The sequence below is a fragment of the Epargyreus clarus genome, unplaced genomic scaffold (assembly GCF_041222505.1).
Source record: "Epargyreus clarus isolate Ecla_fem2 unplaced genomic scaffold, WU_Ecla_fem_2.2 ptg000005l, whole genome shotgun sequence".
In the NCBI taxonomy this organism is placed as follows: domain Eukaryota; kingdom Metazoa; phylum Arthropoda; class Insecta; order Lepidoptera; family Hesperiidae; genus Epargyreus; species Epargyreus clarus.
This window is the reverse complement of record NW_027332213.1, coordinates 10,550,191-10,572,090: the sequence shown is the minus strand read 5'-3', so window position 1 is coordinate 10,572,090 and position 21,900 is coordinate 10,550,191. Positions and strand designations below refer to the sequence as shown.

Sequence of the window (21,900 nt, the reverse complement as noted above, 5' to 3'; positions counted from 1 at the left end):
ACAAAAATATTTTTATTTTTACCCAAATAGTGAAGCTATGACTTTAGTGCTTTTGGCTACCAGAAACCGTCTCTCTATAAACGCACCTTTTGGCTCTAGGAAAAAACTTGTATGTAACGAATGTTCTCGTATTTTAAGTGACAGTTATGTGTAAAGCGACATGTATGCGGCTCATTTCTGATTTTTCGTTTGAGATTGCTTAAATAGACTGAAATTTATGGACGGACGAAGTGCTATTTCCGTCGGACGAGTTCGAGTGGAGATTTATTCGAATTTGAAACACGATCCGGGACAGAAGTCGAAGGAAATTTTAATTGGATTATATTAACTTATTCTACGCTATTGTGGAGTGACTTACAAAATGAAAATAGGCCGTAAATTATGATTAATGTTAGCGGTACAATTATGAAGATTAAGGAATTAGAAAATCAAGATTGGTTCTTCTGAAATTGTGATTCTATTCCTAGGATATCAATTGCTTATTTACGCTTTCTAACAACACAACTAAAATATTTTAAGTTATTCCTGAAGAATATATTTCTTTTAAGATTAATTATACGTACATTTAGACAACATAGGTAGGTTTGTTTTTAATATTATACTAGCAAAAAGTTATTGCATGTGTTCATACTTAAAAAAACATTAAAAACGAAGACCAGTTACAATATGAAAATGGGTATTAAGAAGATATTTTTTTAAATTATACTCCTTATCAATGAACATCTACAAGCACTTGTCTTTTGATAACTTCATTAATTACCTGTATTAATACGTAAGTATCCAACAAATCTTAAGTGTATATACTAAAATAATGAACATTTTGCTTACTAACGACAAATCATTTCAATTAATCTTATATTTTGACATGAACGCTTGCGTGAAATGGTACAAGGCACTACATAAATTTGGTTTTATTACCATTTTTGGCTATACGATAGAAATTTGTCGACAAAACCATGTGTTGGTAACTACATTTTTTATTCCTAAGTGCCTACATTTGCTATTTATGTTTATTATAATTAGGTAATTTTAATCTATTCTATCAGTTTGCGAAGTAGCTTGTACATAAGTTTATTTTATGGTTAGTTAACATGTCAAAAGTGATCTAAAGTAATACGGAATGATGAAAAATGTTTGTGTTTCCTAAACATATATTTAGTAAATGTGTTTTAATAATTGCATTAAACTCTAGGATCCAGATTAGTTACGTAAATTTGCCATGTAGATGCTGGCCTGCCCAGGGATAGAACCCGGTACATTGCCTGATCGGACACTATAATGAACGCTGCGACTTGTGCATTACTTAACAGTGTTAGTATTAAGTAACTATACCAAATCGTAATACGGTTAGAATTTTAGATCCCAATAGATTTTTGGGTTTGACACATAGATATAGGTAGGTACATACTGCAGAAACACACATGTACATTTTTGAAGGTAGCACTCATATCATATCGTTGCTTCCCTTACAAGCAGGGTTAAAAAGCTATTTTATACTTGTTCGAAGAGTTTAATAAAGTCAAGTTACGTATAGCTGTATTACTATGTGACGATACACACACACACACTTATATAGGTATTACAATGTGATGATACACACACAAGAAGTACTAGTAGAAAAATAATTGACTGATGATTATATTAAGTTCATAATGAACTCGTATGTTAGAAATTTTAAATCGTACTTACGAAGTCTAGAGATTGTTAGTCTATGATAACTAACCAGACCGGTTTCATGACGTACCTTTCGTAAACATAACTATCAAATAATAGGTACTAAAAGTACAATCAAACTCAATGTTAGATACTTATTAGTAACAGGTAATTAATAATTATCATTAGCGATGTGTCGGCACCTTAGAACTAAAATACTGTTATATACTATTCGGTACTAATGTTTAATGAATAATTATAAATGTTAACTTTGTATATAGATTTGTTTTGTCATTGTCGGCAAGGAATTTGAAATTAATTTTTATAATATTTTAACGGAAACATTTAATAGTTAAGCAGGTGCAACTAATACAGCCAGTTTCGCTTTTATATGAAAGCATTAGTCAGAGAAAAAAGCTCTAAGTGCTTAATTAAAAGCCTTATTAACACATACTGCGGATAGCTAAAATAATTGATCGTAAGCTTAAAACAATTGCACACACCTGTCCAATTTTGCTCGTATTAATTTAGGGTTGTCCACGTATGGTTATATCCAGGTGATAGACCCCAAGGTCGATTGGTAATCGCCCCAAAATCAAGTTAGTCACCAGGGCACCATGACCTTGTACTACGCTTGTCTAAATAAACGAATATTTTTATAATTATGATGGATTATGCTATATTGAAGTATGGGTTTCCGTTAATACTTACATCAGAAATAATACGCAAGTAAGGTATTCATGCAAATACTTAGTTTTCATATTAGCGTTTAACTTAATCGTGTGACTTTTGTACTTTTGATGAATAACTTCGACCAAAATACACAGAAATTATTATTAGAGATGAGGTAGAACTTAGCGAGAATTTCGTGAAATAATGTTTCTGTCAGCTATGATTCGAATAACGAAAACAAGTAAGCTACAACACTAATGTTTCTGCTACAAACCGACGGAAGAACCGACGCGACGTAAATCTTTTCCTTTCTTTTCCCGGAAAAGTGCACGAGAGCGAAAACTAACAGAGAAAAGGAACGGACTCCTCAGTAACACTCCAGTGCGCTAATTGTTTGAGGTGAATGCAGCTTTGTGTAATGGAAATGCAGCTTTTGATATACTAATGGACTCTCATATTAACATTTTTATGAACAAAATAGCTAATAAGGTGCCTTAATGCAATATGAATGTGGATGTATCAATATTAATAGAAAACTCTCAGTCTTTTAACACAAAGATGTCAAAAGGACATACACAGCTAAGTTTTTTCACAACTTTCTCATCCTAAAATATGTGGGCGACAGGACTATAGGATCGTTTAAAACAAAATAAATTTGGAAGTCACATAAAGCTTTCGACGCTCCCCGACATTCAGAGAATCCGACTGGTGACGTAAATCACAAAGTTTAGGAAAAAAAACGACGATATAAAGAGCTCACGTGAAAGTTCAAAAATATCATCCGTGAATATAATTATGAGACCGAACACCCGCTGGTTTCCGGTAGACGTTACTATTGTAAATCGAAACTCGATCGGACTCGAACTCGATTCGCCAGTGACATGTACGCTCCCACTCTTCACGGTTTCACATAAATCAAACGTGAGGAAATGATATCCTCTGTGAGTTCAGTAATTAACATGTTTGTGTTGAAATGGTGTGCGAGTGATGACCTCTGAATTTAATATTTTATGGACTGATAGTTTCTACTTATAATAAACTGATAGTGATTACGAATTTATAGCATACAAACTTTGAAAAACTAAACAGCAAAAAGAAAATAAATTGTACATTTTAAGTTGCGTACGTAACACTTAATGTTGATCAAATAAATAATGAGATAATTCTCTGTTAAACCACAAGAGCTCAATCGAGAAAAAATAGTAAAAATTACAACGAGGGATTCTTTACGAACCTAGTTATAAATAAAATATAACTTAGAAGTCCTACCTGGCAGGCGACTGTGTATGTGAATTGCAAATATGAGGTGCGTGGCAGAAAAATATAAGTTATGATAGCACGAAAGTTTTTATATCTGATAAGAGCAATTATTATATTATTTGCGGAAGCATTTTATCTAAAGCTATTTATTATGATGATTTTAATTCAAATTTTTGGAGTTGCAGATTTAATGGCTGAAACGGAATAATAAAACTACATGTTTGACTGTGTGTGAACCAAAACAATAGTGTGATTTGTGATGGTGTGGTGGTTATAAGATTACGATGGTTATCATCAGTATTGTAATTAAAACTGAGCAATTAAAATAAGTAGGAAGTGGTACCGAAATCGGCTGTAAAATGTAGGCGCAGGCACCACCGCTGCCATAAATTTTTTACTCTTCCATAGACTACTTATCAAACAGAGAAATACGATAAATTCTTGATATTTATTGATATTACCAATTTTAAAGCAATCATAAATACGAAAATACTAACTCTGTGAATACTTATTATTTTAATACACCTGTTAGAATATCACCAATTTTAGTTTAATACCAGACACATAGCTATAATCCCTTTTCATGCCCTAAAAAAGTTACTTAGGTAGATTACATTCAAATACAATAATTACAGATATAGCACACAATAATTATAGTCAATGCTTGACATGGTTAATTCAAATTGATCTATTAATTGCTTGTAATTATTATCGTCTACTAAAACATGATTACAACTTCTATTAACAGTATTTTAAATTTAAATGATAATTGAGTGCGGTAATAATTGGACGAAAGTATTACTCTGTTCGTGCTTACTCTGTGGCTATTATCAACGACATTTATGGCCAGTACATCTTCATGGCGGATTACAAAATAATTTATGAAATAATTTACCTCATAGACGGCGCACCTTACTAACTGTTAGTTTTTATGGTAGTATTTCATGTGGTTACGAGTGCACTTTATTTTTCAAAACAAAAATACAATTTATTTATCGATCGCTTCTACTTTCACTTCTTTAACTGTTATTGTATTCTGTGGCACGAAGTTTTTTTATTTTTCACTGTAGTTAACCATGTAGTTAACCTTAAAAATTCGTGAGTTCTATAACTTACTCGTACACTGTTCCAATATAGATGGGTGAAAAAGTGTCTTATACATAGATATAGGATGTCATAGCGAAATAATTCTATGTCTATGGTCTTATATGAGAGTTTTTTTTTATAATAAAGCCGTCAACAGCTTATTAGTTGATGCTTCAAATCCATTAACATAATGGTAAGTAATAATAATGGTAAGTATTAAGAATACATTTTTTTCTAATCGTCTCCATGAACTTTCGTGCAAAGCAAAGATAGTAAGTTATAAAACATTACCACAATACAAATCATACGTATACTTATACATTTTCTATTAAAATATAAAACACAAAATCTCACAACACCGAAAGTCTTTAGAGACGACAAAATCTAGCTCTAGTTTTAAAAGTTTCTACAAGTTTTTAAATAAGGCGATTTTAAACCATTTGCTAAAAGCTCCGTAAGTTCCCCTCTTAAGAAAAAAGCTTTCGTACTCGGAGGACGTTAAAAGCAATAGACTTTAGGTTCCTTGAGACTAAAGTTAAATATCCATTTAAATCTTCGACGCTAGGGCGTCCTGTGGGAATCCAGCGCTGCAGCATAAAAAAGCGCTTGCAAATATAATTATTTTTAACTTTTCGAACATAAAACGTATTAGCTTTTAATAAGATTATGGCAAGCTTTTAAATTCTTGTTTAAAATTGGAGTCATGAGACCAAAATGTTTTATATTACCGTCATTATGTATTTTTGATACATAAGGCATTATAACACTATAAAAGTTAATCCTTCAATAAATATGTAAGTATATTTACAATAAATAATACAAGTTTATGTATCATTCGTTTCATAAACTTATAAAATTAATAATTTCATAGATATCTTTAAAAATCATAACTTATGAAGACTTACGTGAACAATACTACGTGTTGACTTTAAATAATGGTTTGAAAGAAATCAACTCCATAATATTACCCATTATTCTTATCTGATCATAGATTACATTGGATTAGTGCTTTAATCGATCATTGCCGTAATCTCATATAAGGATCTTGAAAGTGAGAACTTAATTTAAAATGGGTTATTTTTGTTAATAATACAAACATACCGTATAAGTATAGGACTTAATTTTATTACCATTGAAGGTTTTTATTAGTAGTTATTTTTAATGAAACGATCGATATCGCGCGATTGTATCTACTTATATTCCTTATGGATAATAAATACGTTACTATCATATTAAATAATTTTACTAGTGATGGTAATCTATATCATATCATGTAGACATACATTCAACGTTTATATATCATATAAATTTAACGTTAATTTGTGATTGAAGTTAAATTTACGCCAAAACGCATCGTCCATCGCCACCTAAAGAAAGCGCATCAAGCGACGGCGATACTTCTACCTACAGTACATAGCTCCGTCGACGACGGCACTAAATCAATACGAGCCATCACCCCCTCACCCCACCCCTTCAAGCCGCTTTCCCGCCGAAAGCAGCCACCACCCTTGAAAAGCTCGCGAGCTGAGCTCCTACTTCTGTTCGGCTTTGTGGAGTGTAGCAGGAGCGAGACGTCTTGGGATTTGTACCTAGCGCCGAATTGACAGTTCGCAATTTAAGATTTGTTCGGTGCAAGGCAACAAGTAATCTATGTACCTATAAAACTTTTTGAACGTTTCGCTTGTATACCTTTATTATGTTGCTTTAGAAGACGTAGTTAGCATTTAATGGCGACGATAAAAACATTAGGAACTGAATTAAACAAATATATATCTTATAGCAACAGGTGTATGGGTTATCATCCTACTGGGACTAACTATATACTAACAGCAACTTTTGATTTACTTTTTAGTAAAGGAATAATTAGTAATTATAATTAATTCAAGAAATTAGATAGTCATAAGAACAAATGTTTAAATTGTCATGAGAGCAAATCAAAGACAATCTTTAAAACATGAAAATAAATTATGAAAATCATCCAATACCTACTAACATTTTTCATGCTTTGCAATTATTAGCTTCACCTGTTTGTTCGTATGCATGTACGTGTCAATAGATGAATTTGCGAACATATTTTTATTTGTTTACGTTTATTTCTCGATAGTCAATTCGTACTAATTAGTCATATTAATTAACCGTCACTTTTTGTGTTGAATTGAAATATCGCAAAAGCATTAACATCACGCGGTCCGACTATAATTATCCGTAATGTTTCTACTAAACGACTGTATAAATCAAACATGCGACGCTATTGTTCGATTCGTGTTAGATTGATAAGGTTATTCCCAAGTGTGAACGAGACAGATATTCATTCACGGTTTCGGTTCATAAGTGATTGTATATGTAAAAAATTACGAGAATTTTGTCACACTTGTAACCGAATGTTATTGCAACGATCGCATGTTCTAGCTGTTTCAATAAAGGAAATTGGGTTAACGAGTAATTTTATTAAAATCGTGTCGAGGTTAATATGTTAATAACGGTACTATTTAATACGTATTTTTCCGTATACTATGATCGCAGCAGGAGAGCATCAAAACTTTTTGCGCGCTTTTAGTTAGAAAACGATTTTCATCCTATTTACATACCGAAAGGTTGAACCCCCCTCGATTCTCTTGTTTTAAAGCACTCAATCCATTAAAGCCCTTTGCCGTTTATCATTTTTCTGCCAGATTTTATAAGGTAGGCATAAAGCTTTTTTACTGTCATGCATTCCCGTAATTAAGTTAGGGAATATTGGGATACCAATTTATTTCAAATTCAGAGAACCATTTAACCTTAGTTTTTAGAAACTTATTTTTAAGAAATTTCCTCAAAGCTATCAAAGTGAGTTTGTAAGATAAAAAAAAACCTTACGACATTTTTTCGTCTAAATAGTAATACTTTTACTAGACATAAAATATGTTTAATTAATAAAAGTGACAATAATAAAGGTCCTTCATCAACACCACTTCTCTAATAAAATCAAAGTACTACCGAAAAATACTTTTTCTTTAATACTTGCTAATTATGTAGGTAGCTATGTATTGACTTGCAATTATACGTTATTGACAAAGAATTAGTCCGAACTTAAAATATTAAATACGTTTGTTTTAGAGCGGCAGGCAATAATGAAATAAGCGGAGGACAAATATAATAAATCTCGGAGAGACGAGGGCGAGGCGACTTCCTCTTTCGATATTTGAATTTAATTTAGCGTGACTATAGCGTGTCCCTTATTCTCAAATTTTTAATACTACTTACTACGGATATCTATTTATATACATCGATTAGTTAATGAATATTTCTACGAATAAAAAAAAGAATTCTGTGACAGACAAATTCAAATAAAAAGATAAAAATTTCCGATCTAAATCTAATGTAACATTCATTTAACGTTTTTACATTTAGATACTTTTTTACAATATTTATACATGTTAATAACTATAAAAAAATAATACACAAAGCTTTATTAAAAAAATGTGACAGCACACAACTGAGCACCTTATTTGACAGTACACCTATAATTACCAAACGACTAATTTATATAAAGTAGAAACAGTTGTACCTAAGTACATAGGCTCAGATAGTTTACATTCGAGCAAGGGCGAGCTACGGCCTCCGAAGTGATCGTGTTTCGCGTGTTTACATCCAGGATTATCGCTGCTTTGACTCACGGTCTTAACTTTAAGATAGAGGCACACCTACCGTTACTGGATTGAACTCTCCTGACTCTATTATTACATATTGTGCTTGTTGTAATATAATTTATGTATTGGATGTAAAGTTCTTGATTTACCTAAAAGTTGCCAGTAAATTGCCAATATCGATTATCAGATTTTTATTCCTGATTCAGATTACCTGAGCGTGCGCCTTGTGTCTGTACAATATAACAGATACTATAGTAGAGTCGAATTATTGATATTATGTGTTGAATCAATATTCGTCATTGAATCAATATTCAAAACCAATGACTTGATGTAATTTTAATAGATAAATATGGATTTGATTTTGTATTTATAACTCGTTAACTCATTTACAAATTAAACCTTTTGATGTTAAACGTTCTCAAAAAAAAGTAGATTGACAATTAATTGATAAGCACGAATAAAAATATCAAAACCTTTGTACAGAAATTTAATGAAATGCAAAGAAAAAAGCAAACGATAAACGATATAAAATGTTTATATACCAATATTTTAGCATCGCCAGGTGTGCCACCAACGTCGAGTCGGTCGCGATTATAATCAGATGCCCGCTACGGCATCTACGTACATCTACAGCGTGTAGAAACAAGCGCTTTTTAAACTCGCCCTGCCTAGATAGCTCAAATCGTGACTTACACTAGCCCTGTATGTTATAATTACGGTAGATTACACCACAGATTACTCACTTGGACCACCTCGATAATGGGTGCGCCGTAAATCAAATTATTTTATGAATTACGCCAGTAATACACGACGCGGGTTTGCGCGTCGTTTGATAATGTAGATAAATGTAGTTTGACAGGAAACTTAATAAATTGTAACAAATACTTGCCGGGTTATAAGATACAAACATAATTCATAGCAATTACAGTGTTAGATAAGTAAATAATACATTATTATTTCAACCGTTTCATACCGTCTATTAAATAACGAATCGTTTACATTTCCTCTTTATATACTAACTTGTAGGTGTATAGATCTGAGAAATTTAAATCCTAGTAATATAAAACATTATTTGATGTTGGATATTATGGCTCAATTTTTAAATCAGAAGACACCAAAAATCACAAATAACGTGTTTGATATTTAATCACATATGGTTTGTGTGACTGAACGCAGCATCCTTTTCCTTATCTCACATCCGTTGAAGAAATAAGAGAAAAAATAAAATCGCTCCAAATCTGTCCGATCCAACATGGCCTACAAGTTCACACGAGTGACGGGTAGGTGCGGCCCGGTCGGGACAGCGGTGATGGGGTGACACACGCTGTTATTATTAGTTTTTTGTCCCCACTCTACCCCGATCTCCCCACCCGGCGTTTCGGCGGCCATTTCTCACTAGATAGATAGTTTTTGCATGCTTTTTTTTGTACATACCAAAAGATTTAGTGATTGATACTGTTATATCTGTATATAATATCTCAATGATCTTGTACGTATTGTAAAAGTTCACCTCATCAATAAATTTTATGTATTTGATAAGACATGTGTTTTTTAAGAAAAAAAAATATTTATTCAAAGTTGATAGTTGTTTGTAATTATAATTTTAAATGTACCCTATAATTATAGCAGATCATAAATTTAAAAAAATAATTAGAAAATCTTTACAGAGTTACAAACAATTCAGTTTTATTTGTACTCATAGATTTGTCTCTGATACTGGTTGATAAGTTTAATTAATTTATTTGATAAAGATAACACGGTAGATTCGGATAAATTGAAAATGATTCCCTTATGTATCTAAAGTTCTATGAACTAATTAATGAGGCCTGATGACAATCTGTAGATATAACAAGCGCAATATTGTGTGAATTTCACTTATTTTTTGCAAGTGAAATTTGCTAAAGAACGCCTATTTAAAAATGCAAATTACCTTTCAGCTAATGAAGCCATGAATTAGCTGTTTTGCTGCGCTCTCCATGTACGGTGCGCCCATAAACACGTCATTGACTTAATCATGGTCACTTATATGAAAAGGAACACATTTATTCGCATCTGATGTGAATATTATGCGTCTTCGTAGCCACACCGTCTGTTACGAGAACATCGTATAAACGTCACTCAACGGCTCATAAAACTTTGTGTAGTAATAAAACGTCGTAAATACGTTATTGATGATAAACGGAATCCCAGGTTATCGCTCCAAAGCGGTTACACAATTTCATATTTACACTTATACGACACGTACTAAATCGTTTGTTTAAAAATTTAAATTAATCGAACGTCAAGTAAAATGAGCGATGAACTAATTCGCGGCGGTCAGCGCGCGCGTTTTCCCTACGGATGTCATTTTGTAACTAAACAAAAATGTAAGGGCACCGTAAGCATGGTAGTGGAGTCCTTGAGGCTTTGTTTATAAACAAAAGCTTGTTATGCAAGGCTAAATGTCGAATCGTGTAAAGAATCGGGTTTTACGGGCGCATTATATGGACGGCGCGAGATGAAGCGATTGTTTTGGGTCGTAAATAAGACTGCAACAGGTACGGTGCCAACGGGACTCGGAGTCACGTGGCGCATCCACTTTCCCTTTCGTTCATTATCTTCGCGTATTTTGTATGAAAACCTTTATTTTTTTAACTTTTATATAGTGTTAACGCGGTACATATAAAACGATAAAACATTATATTAGATTAATGTGTTAAAAAAGGTGCAACTTGTATCTCAAATCATGTAAATATAGACCAAAATAGCCTAGATAATTATTAAATTACACAATTATATCATTTTAATAATTTTATTCTCACTCTGAGAGGAAGACTCGTACCTAGCATTGTTATAGTAATGGATTAACGAGACAGAGGATTTGATACAAATTCAACCCTGTCTAAATTTTTTTAAAAGCTCAAATAACAAATTAAAGCACAAATCTACAAAGCCTTTTGATTAAATTCATAGAACGGGCGCCAAAGTATAACAAACGAAACAAAATGAAAATTGGTATACAATTTGAAATAGTGGACCGATCCCGAGCCATAGACCTTCCTGCGAGGCATTATCTAATTGAAGAGGTCATAGCATGAATAATATTTGGGCGTCGTCAGGCCCGAATCGATACGTAATTATAGAGTGAGAATGTACCCCTCATAAATATTATATCCGTGAGGGCGCGGCCGGAATCGCCTGTGGCAGCTATTGTGTAGAACTACTCACCATGCCAGTGTTAGGTGACGTCACGTTTAAAAGTGCGCAGTGTACTGGACTAAATTAAACCAGTAGATAAGGAACGAAGCTTTAACTTAAAAACGCTCATCGCTCCAATGGAACTTTGAAATAAAAACTACTCACCAAGCCAGTGTTAGGTGACGTCACGTTTAAAAGTGCGCAGTGTACTGGACTAAATTAAACCAGTAGATAAGGAACGAAGCTTTAACTTAAAAACGCTCACCGCGCCAATGGAACTTTGAAATAAAAACTACTCACTATGCCAGTGTTAGGTGATGTCACGTTTAAAAGTACGCAATGTACTGGATAGTATTAAACCAGTAGATAAGGAATGAAGCTTTCATTAAAAACACTCACCGCGCCAATAGAACTTTGAAATAAGAACTACCTACTCACCATGCCAGTGTTAGGTGACGTCACGTTTAAAAGTGCGATGAGACGTATGAAGTACGATTTCATCCAGTAGGTACATTGCATAAAATTAATTAAAAAGGTAGTCAAATAAAGTATTGAGGTTTGTCGGGAAATTTGGAATAGCAATTACTCAAGAGGAATTACTCATCATGCCAGTATAACCCAACGTCTCATTTTAAAAGTACTGTATTGAATTGAACAAGGAGATAAGCTGATAACATAATAGGAGGGTACGTTGGGAAATTTTAAAAAATAACCACTCACCAAGTCAGTACAATTTTTAAGTTAGAATTACTCATGATGCCAGTGGTAGGTGACTCTATATTTAAAAATGCGCAATGTAGTAAAATGGTATATGATAGTAAATGTAATGAAGCATTTTAAAAGTATGTTACCAAACCTTTAACCTTTAATTTTAGTTTAATACGTAGTTACAAAAAATCTTCATATAGTTTTTTTGTAAATTAATTTAAGAACATTTCATCAACTACGAACTTTTATAAATCATATCCGTGCAGCATAAGTATAATTAGAGTGGTGTAACGTTTTCTAATACATTAAAAATGTTTCCTATTCCCTCTATATTTAGACTACGCACAGATCGCATGCCGAAAGGTCATTACAAATGTTTCATATTAAAGCACTGCTAACTTCCACGAATGATATAAAAATTGACCGTGAAATTTCAACCGCGGGTCAGGCCTGCCCGTTTCACAATTACTACCTATAAACGTTCGTTATATTTTTTCGCTTTAACGAACACTCAATTCGTTAATAAAGCGTTATAACATTTTATCTCTTCATAGAAATACCGGATAAACTTATCGACTATTTCATCATTAACTTACACCAACATGGAAGCATTTACCCATTCCTTTTTATTACTGAACTACAAGTCATTAACGCTCGTAGTGTATTAATAAACTCGTACCAAGAAGTAACGCGCTACTTAGTTGTGCAAGATGTATCAAAAAACGCGTTTGAAATAATGAAACACGACAAAACCAATTATCTACTTATATCTGCCCGCATATCACGAAACAAATGGCCATGCCATTTAAGGCGCTATATTGTTCAATAAGCGAACAAAAACAAAGGCATCCTCGAGTTTAATCTATGATGAGGGAACTTAATAAACATCTGCTTTTAGGAATCCGACATGTCGCATCTGTTGCGGGTTCGAGCATTTTTTCAAAATTTCAATGCGCGCGAGCTGCCTTACGGCTCTACTTCTTGGGACGACACGACACCGGCACGGCAACGATAATAACATTAGGAGACGCATATGACACGACGACGATATGCCATTGACGTCGACATGGGGGCGCCGACGGTGGCGAGACGGCACATAATTATTTGTTTTGTACTATAGTAAGCATTCATGTGTGATTCATCATTTACTTTATAAATAAATAAAAATAAATAAATTTTCCTTTACTCAATAAACAAGATGAAGATACAAGAATTAAAGTCCAGCCGTACCTATGTGCCGTACCAGTGTCGGAGTCGATGACATTGCCGCCGTTGTCGCGCTGTTGGAGTCGATGTCGTGCCGGTCCAGTTCCGTGTCGTATCGTTCCAATGAAGAAGAGCCTTTACCGAACTAAAACGGCAGATGTTTCTCTACAATAAACATACATCCAAACTGATTATCCGCTTTGAATATATTACTATAAGACACATTCTCGCATGACCTTGTAAGCGAAACTTTTCTTACACATTTTTTACTTTTTTACGGCGTCCTCGAAAAGTTAGATTATGATGTTCGAATTTCAAATTTGGCGGCGTTTAGGTAGGGCCTTGTAGTAGCGATCGTAGCAGATAACGGTAAACGGGGTCATTACGTCGACCCTTCCCTAATTTTGAGGTATATCGACATAATGCGATGCATTTATCAAACGGTTTATGGAAGTAGCCTCGAAGGTTTTGTCACTTTCTTTATTACTTCCCTTTTGCTTAATAACTCTATTACTTGGCGTCCTTATGGTAATAGTTTTTAGAGTGATTCATTAGATTTTTATTGCTTTAGGTAAATTATTTACGACAAAGGCGACCTTTCACCAACATTGCAATTTAGAAATAGAAAGTTCAATTCCCTGGAGCATTAAGCTTCTAGACATAAATTTTAAATCGATGCGAATAATGTCTAAAAAATCAAACAAAAGTCAACATTAATATGTTGTGATAAGATTAATTTTGCCTCAGCATTAGTGGACGTTTTACCGAAACAAGGGGAATGAATAAATGTAACGAACTCAATCAAAGCAAGCGTTTCGTTTATTGACGGATCCTTTTATTTAGACTTTGTATAAACAAAAATAATACGAAAGGTGTACATCCGCTTAGTACTCCAAAATCAAAATACATAGATACGCAGGAAATATTAAGCTTTATGAAGAAAATTTAACTAATTTTCATACTTTTCAAAACCTTTACTTTAGTATTTGTATTTGAATGATATAAAATGTTAATACACTTTAAAATATAAATAATTGTAAGTAAGATGGAAAACACACGAAATTACTGAGTTTCGAGTAGCAGTAATCGTGGTAAAGACTACTTACGCCCTTTATGAATAAAATCAATCTATCCAGTGTTCCCTACCAAAGATTTGATTTGACAATTTCTTCATTGTCAAATTTCGATCTTTGGTAGGAAAAAAATGGATAGATTGTTTATATCTACGTAAATAATATGTGTAAAATGTAATTTAACACAATGTGGGATATGTTTCACTCTGAATATTTTAATCAAATCAATCGTAACAGCACTATATTTATGAGTTTAGACCCCAAGTGCTCCCGCGAACATTTTCGAATCAATCGGTTCAGCGTGGCGTGTCGTATGTGTCTACCAAAGACTTATTTCTTTGACCCTCAAATTCAGTAATTTAAGTTTTCCCCTCCGGATAGCATTTCATTTACCTCTTCAGCCGATACGCTGCGTGGGACGGACTAATCTGGCACAGAGAGAAATGTAGAGATGGCATTCGTTCTATAAAATTAAGAATAATTATAATTAAATGCCTGCCAACATAAATACATAGATGTATCGAAATCTTTATTGCCAATGACAATGTTATCTATTAGCGTTTATATCTTTATCATTTTTGCCGTTCCATAAAATACGATAAGAAAAAGTATATTATACTTGTTCATTTAGCATATTTAATCTTCATACACAATTTTCAACTATAAAGTACATAATATAATTATTGTACAAATGAGATTAGTACATATTTAATTCAAAAAAAGTTTCGACTTTCTGCTTGATTGAAACTATGTACTTAAATCTTTGCACCGTTTACATTGGTAATATTCTTATTAAAATCTATGAATATTTTATATAGACTATCTATTCACGTCAAAAGTTATAAGGTAATTAGCCCGTTACAATGCCATTTATACTTTTTTGTGATTTATTCCATTCCATGCGATATATTTAAGATTCCTTCTTCTAACTGCTAGGCAAAAAAAATCTAATTAATAAATAACTTAAAATTTACATTTTTGTAAATAAAACTTACTTTAATCTAGAAGTTAGTACATTATAATGTCTGTTCAACTGCATTTTGCTGCCTACATTTGGTATTTTTTTTGTAAATTTTTAAACAAGACCACTCCACGTACGCCCAGTTCCGATAATTCCCTCCATTGATTCGTAACGCCTCCCGCGCCACGCTACAATGCTCGCGAGTGAGCCCCGACATTCGCCATTGTTGTTGTCTATACCCCGCTTTCCTCTATGTGTCGTTATTTATGTCACATCACCTATGTGTATTTATGCGTTTTTCTGAAAATGTCGAGAACCCTACTAATTGAATACATTTTGCAGACTTGTAAAGTATAATGAAAAATTATACAATTTACTATTTGTTCATTGTTTTACTCATAAAGACACAAAAAATGATAGAAAATACCTTTATTACTTATATTTCAGCTTAAATAACACAAATTTAAACACTTAAATTACAATCGTTGCAATCAAAATACCCACGGGTTGTTTACATAGTCTGTACGGGTTGGAACAGACTGCTATTTAACGATAAGACCGCCATTTATAGAGGTTTAAAAGAGTACATCTATAGAAAAAATCAACTAAAATATTTTTAAACCATCGCTTCATAAATTTTGTTGCTGTTCCTCTATGCATGTTGAACGAAATAATCAATTGAACCACACCACGAGGGTGGAAACACATAATGTTGCAAAGTGCACTAGCGCGGTGACTGCAAAAGAAACAATTATTTCTGTAACTGCGGGGTTGCGATCTGGGAAGCAGTAGGGAGTCGAGAACTTGCGGGGTATCGGCTTAAGTGAAAATTCTGATTAACTTATTTAATTTTGGAATTATTAAAATTGAACGGTAAATTAATTTATCGGTAAGTAACATACTATACAAGCATGTATCAGCACTAAGACATCTTACTTGAACAAATACAAAAAAGAGATAAATATTGTTCACTTACGCCTTTTATTGGATAAACCTTTACTGATTGAAGCTAAATTTCAAATTTGAATCAATCAACCAAATTAAATAATAAAAATATATGTGTAATAACGAGATATGTAACGATTCATCTCAAGAAGCCGTTATTAGTATTTTTGATGCGGCGACCCAACACCCAGGGAAATCTTCCAACATTGAAAGAGTCCAGTCCAAATGAGGTCAGTACTATCCAAATCAATACGCTTATGATAGATTTTGAGAAAACTTTTATTTTTATTTTGCCACGTTGAAGTTATATATGGTACAAACAAACGGATACCCCCAATTATATACATGTACCTGTTATATTTTCAAAATATACCAAAAATGAAACATGAAAACTCACTTATCCCCATGTACGTTTCCACCGTGTCCTAACCTACAGCGGCAGGCACCAAAGGAATCTGATCACTGACCCATGAAGTAAACAGAAAGGAAATTTTCTTCTAGCTAGGAAAATACAATATAAATAACTCCATTGCCCCTACCGCCTCTACATCACCCTATGACAAAAGAGTTATCGGTGCGTTGAAAACAAAAATGGCCCACTGATTTATTACAAAGAGCCGTATTAGCAGCGTTATTTGGAAAAATCTGGAAATGTTCCGATTAGATTGGCTTTGTATTAGGTTACTTCTTACATTTATGTACATATGTATTTGAGGGCTAGATTGATCCAATTATTTTCTAAGTAAAACTTATACTATTATTAAGCCCACCCGAACTTATAAACACATTTTAGTTTAAATAAGAGATTGATTGTTTGTTTGATGAGCTGATTATTTTTTGATAATTTTTACATAACCTGTTAAATTTCTATTTTATTTTTTATATATTGCTAAATACTAAGCAATAGGTTAGGGTTGTTTAAATTTTTAAGCGAGCGATATTTATTTATGTATCTAGATAGTAGATACATCCTAAAATAAACAAATGGTATATGTTGTATGTTTTGTGTGTACCTACTACATAGTATATTAAATATGAATTAATGAAAATCACAACTTTAAGAATATTAAATAATTCGATCACACGGTTACCAATGATACTACGAACTTCAAGCCGTCCTGTATACCTGATGTTTAAGGCAAAAGTTTCAAAGTTCTCTTAAATCGAACGTTCGTTCTCGGAGAATATAATTTGCGTATCATTAATATTCATTTAGGGAATTACTAAGTCCGCAAAGGTGAGCCGTGTCACCTCCAGACAAACGCCAGTCGAAGGGCGCGACGCTTTGTTACGCACAGACAAATTGGCGAACAACTACATAAATAATTTTTTATTAAATTTACTAATTTACGTCCTAGATAAGTTGAATTGATATGTAATTAATTAAACATCTTCTCTAAGTTGCAACGTTTTAATGGAATTGGAAATAATTGTGTCTAGTAAATATATGTCATATTTTGATTTTGATAATTATGGTTGAAATGTAATGATGACAATAATTTGATAAATATCGTTTTTATGATCATTTTTTATTTCTGTCACAAGTCAGTCGTTATATTTAAATCTTGTATAGTCTGTGAAAAAATCTATAAAGCTCTTAACGTCAGTAATTAAATGAAAAGTACATTAGAATATACGACTTTAGTAGTATAAAAACATGTAAAAGTATAGAAAAATGAGTGCAACTTACGTTACGATTCGTTTAATAAGTTTTAAAATCTAACAATTAATGTGTTAATGCAGAATAGCGTATAACTAATTTCTTTTAAATTCTTAAATCAAAAAGAAGTAAAAAATATAGGACGAGAATGAGTAAAGCGTTTTAAAATCTCTCGACCGAGGAATAGAAATCTAGCACAACCTTGCAAAACAACTTCCATTAAAACGGAACGAGATGACTCGCGAGGTAACTGGCGGAGTTGAAACAAAAATGATTCGGAGCACATAAATCTAGTTGCGACGAAACCGAAGATTAGAACCTAGCAAGTGAAGCCAAAACTCGATATTGGGTGAATAATCGTCGCCACTACCGGCGCGGTAACCGGCCGGATGTGCCAGATTTATACCCGCGTACCCGGGTGTACCGGCCTGTGACCGGTCCGTACCCATTTATATGAACGTACCGTTACGTCGCTGTGTCGTATCCGCACTGTCGTCGAGTCGCTGCTCTTCATAAAGCACCCGATACGTCGGCTCGCCTTGAGGGCCACAATTTATGGTGTGGAAACGTCATCGGACCCCGTGTTTGGGGATAAATCATATGTGTTTGCTTAGTGCATGAGACGTCTAAATTTCTCGGATGTATGCTTGAACTGCTATCATATTTATGATTTTCGGGGACGTTATTTAGAATTCAATGATATTGTTTTTAATATCATTGGTAATTCACTGTTAATTTATTGCTTTTTATAGCATCTATCACGAGTTTAATGACCGCTGTCATGTAAAATGTAGAGTTCAGAACTGTATGTTAATTAAAAGTTGAATGGGAGCAATATGTTATTACTAAGGTAAGCATTATAGAGCTTTTTATGCAAGTTCATAAAAATACTTACTTAGTAACACGTATTCCTATGGACTTAGTCTTCATTATACACCTAAGGGAAATCGAACTTTGCACAAGTTTTACATTTATTAAACAGAATGCAACACATTTTTACACGCTTTATATTAGCTTCACTTTTAAGTAACTAAAAGAGTAATCAAATCTTGGAAGCCAATTTCAACCTTTTTATAATATTAGCAATATAGCAAACACCAAACATTTTATAAACGACCACTTTTGAAACGTAAACCGGATAATTTAGTTAATGTAATCGCAGGGGATTATCCTTAAGTCACCGACGCAAACTTATGACTGGGTTTAAAATTTTCTAGTACGTTTCTATACGCACAGGTAGCAGAAACAATCAGCTAACAATATTACAAAGTAAAGAATTGGGTCAAATCCCTCAGGAGAAGGCAAAATTTACGACTTGCATTGTCAACTGAAATGCTTATGCAACTGATTTCAAAACAACAATACAACAGTAGTAGGAAGTCAGGTATGTTTATGCGAATGGGAATTTGCATGAAGTTTTAAGCTTTCACTTTTATTGTCAAAATTAGAATAATAGGACCGTTTAAAAACTTCGGTAGTACGGTTGTCCTTTGAGCATTGTTTCGAAGTGTCAATATCCTTTTGTCGATGTCTACTACCTTTAATCTTGAATAAAACAAGTCAAAGGTGTTTGAGTTCTGTTATTTTAAATAACACGTAATTTATTGAAATTAAGCCTACTATGACTTTTGCTAATATGCTATGTTTCGAATCGAAATGTTATTAAATTATCATGTTATTATGTTCGGCAGTGAGTTTCTAAGATATATTGTATGGTTGGTCAGTAATATTGATGATTTTGCTATTAGTAAATAAGAAAACCTTACCAGGTACAGTAGGTTTGTTGAACAATTTCAACAGCCCGTTCTACGAACACATGAATTTTTATCAAGCTTAAATTAATTGAAAAATATCGAATATGTATAAAAGTGTGATTACAAAATAAAGAGTCACTTTTTTTAATCAAATATAATACCATCCTAATAATATGCTAAAGTGCGTAAAAAATAATCTGCCGTGGGTTGAACTGCTTTTTTGTTATAAAACTAAATTACCTAAAACTTATTGAAACATTTAATTTTATATATAGGTAAGTAGGTAGGAATCTATATAAAATTAAGTTGGCACTATATTCAGTTAAATTAGTTTAAGTAAAAACTAATTACTATACATGAAATAGGACGCCTAGTTAATTTATATTTTTCATTCGTATCATAACTTTATGATCACAAATATACTTATATTTGTTAGTTTATTTCATTATCATGTACACCAAAGAGTTTCTTCAATTTCGAAACATTCGTCAGTGAAACTTTATAAAGCTTCCGTTTTCAAGTTCGCTTGATGTGGCGCCATCTATTCGCTCGCCCCTACAACGTTTAGTTCGCCACCTAACAACCCTCTACACATTTACGTGAACCATTTCCAACCCCGAGCCACCCCTAGCAAGCTTCGATACGAACCTTTTCGGTTAGCGCCGCCAGCGCCATCTCTGGGATGGCGTTGGAACTTCCAAAAAAGCTCGTAGTTCGCGTGTTCGCCGCTTCAGCAGCGCCATTCTCGAAGCTTTGAATGAAACGAAAAAGAACATTGGAACTGAGTTTTAGGAGTGTAAAGATAGAGTTGTTTTTCGGGTGTTAAGATTGCGGTGGCGTTGGGCAGAGTATGCAAATTAACGTGCCATTACATGGTAATTTATTTAAAACGAATGACCACTTTGCGGTGTAGTGCATCGAGCACTGAACGTTTATATGGGGACCCTGACCTTATATCGCGTCAATTTATAGCTTTGAGCCGTTAAACGCTCTTTTACGTAACAGCTGTTGTGTCTCGCGTGATGCCTTAGCATACTAACCTTGTTTCACAAAGGACTTTCACCTGCCTTTTCATTTGTTTGGAAAGTTAATAAGCAACTAACTTGTCTAGACTAGTCTACGTCATCGAAATTATGTAAATTAACTTACTTCCTTTTTCTTATGTTTGTGACACGCCGTGACAAAGTTAAACCGATTTATCTGCTACCTGCAGATTATCTACTAAATATTTATGTTATTCTACATATCCCTTTTATCTTTATTTTCTTATAGTAATAGAAGAGATATATTTAAATACATTAGAGAAGTTTTGCAAAACATGATTGAGTCCCTCACATCTTATCAGCCGTCGATCCGAGCCAATAAAGACGTGCACGGGTATTCTGTATTTATAAGGTGAAACAATATGTTATTTGTAAGCAGAAAGATTTATGAAGTCGGTCGATGTATAAGTAAACACGCTTAAACTTCGTACTGAGCGCTGAGAAAAATAACAGGTTTAATGTCCGACGAAAGCTCGTCAGTACTATTTTGAATATTTAGTTTAGAGCGATAAAACTAACATAAATTTTATGTCATATTGTATTACATTCACATCACCACGGACACGCTATAACTGTAAAGTTCGTCTCATCTCTATAAAACGAAACGACGCTGCCCGCTGGCGTAATTGAAAAGATAAAAATCAGTAAATTATCCAATCACAATATTTAACGGACATAATGCCTGCATGAGTTGGCATCTCATTACAATAAATCATAATTCCGTCATACACGATCGGTCCAAATTCGATCCTTATTCCAGGACAATCTGGCAAAACGGCATGTGATACCAAAAAGGGTGCGTGGAAACGATATAAGCATCGGAAGAAAATGAACTTTTTGCACACAGTGTCACCTGCTTTGTACGTGTCGACGCGACAACTACTTAAATTGGACATCTCGGCCGATACGAACAGGCGGTTTGTCAGAGACTTTCGCTAATGACCTGCCGACAATCAATTAATATATAACACGCGTCGTATTTAACTTGTTGATCGAAAAGTTGGGGAACGGGCCCAAAACGATAAATCGAATAGATGCAGCAATTAAAATAGCTAGGAGTGAAGGACGCAAAA

The 21,900-nt window shown here is 33.4% G+C and overlaps 1 protein-coding gene across 11 annotated transcripts in view; it reads right to left on the bottom strand.

The window, feature by feature from the left end:
• Positions 1 to 21,900, bottom strand: part of LOC140742280 (homeotic protein antennapedia) — a 246,585-nt gene that overhangs the window by 107,946 nt on the left and 116,739 nt on the right. For 2 of the 11 annotated variants that reach the window (XM_073073148.1, XM_073073144.1), the window contains one exon: positions 20,433 to 20,535. The exons of 8 other annotated variants lie outside the window; for them this stretch is intronic. The gene's annotated coding sequence lies outside the window, so the exon portion shown is untranslated. Of the gene's footprint in view, positions 1 to 10,230; positions 10,610 to 20,432; positions 20,536 to 21,900 lie in introns of those variants that run through there. One more of the 11 variants, XM_073073149.1, reaches the window with a different exon arrangement.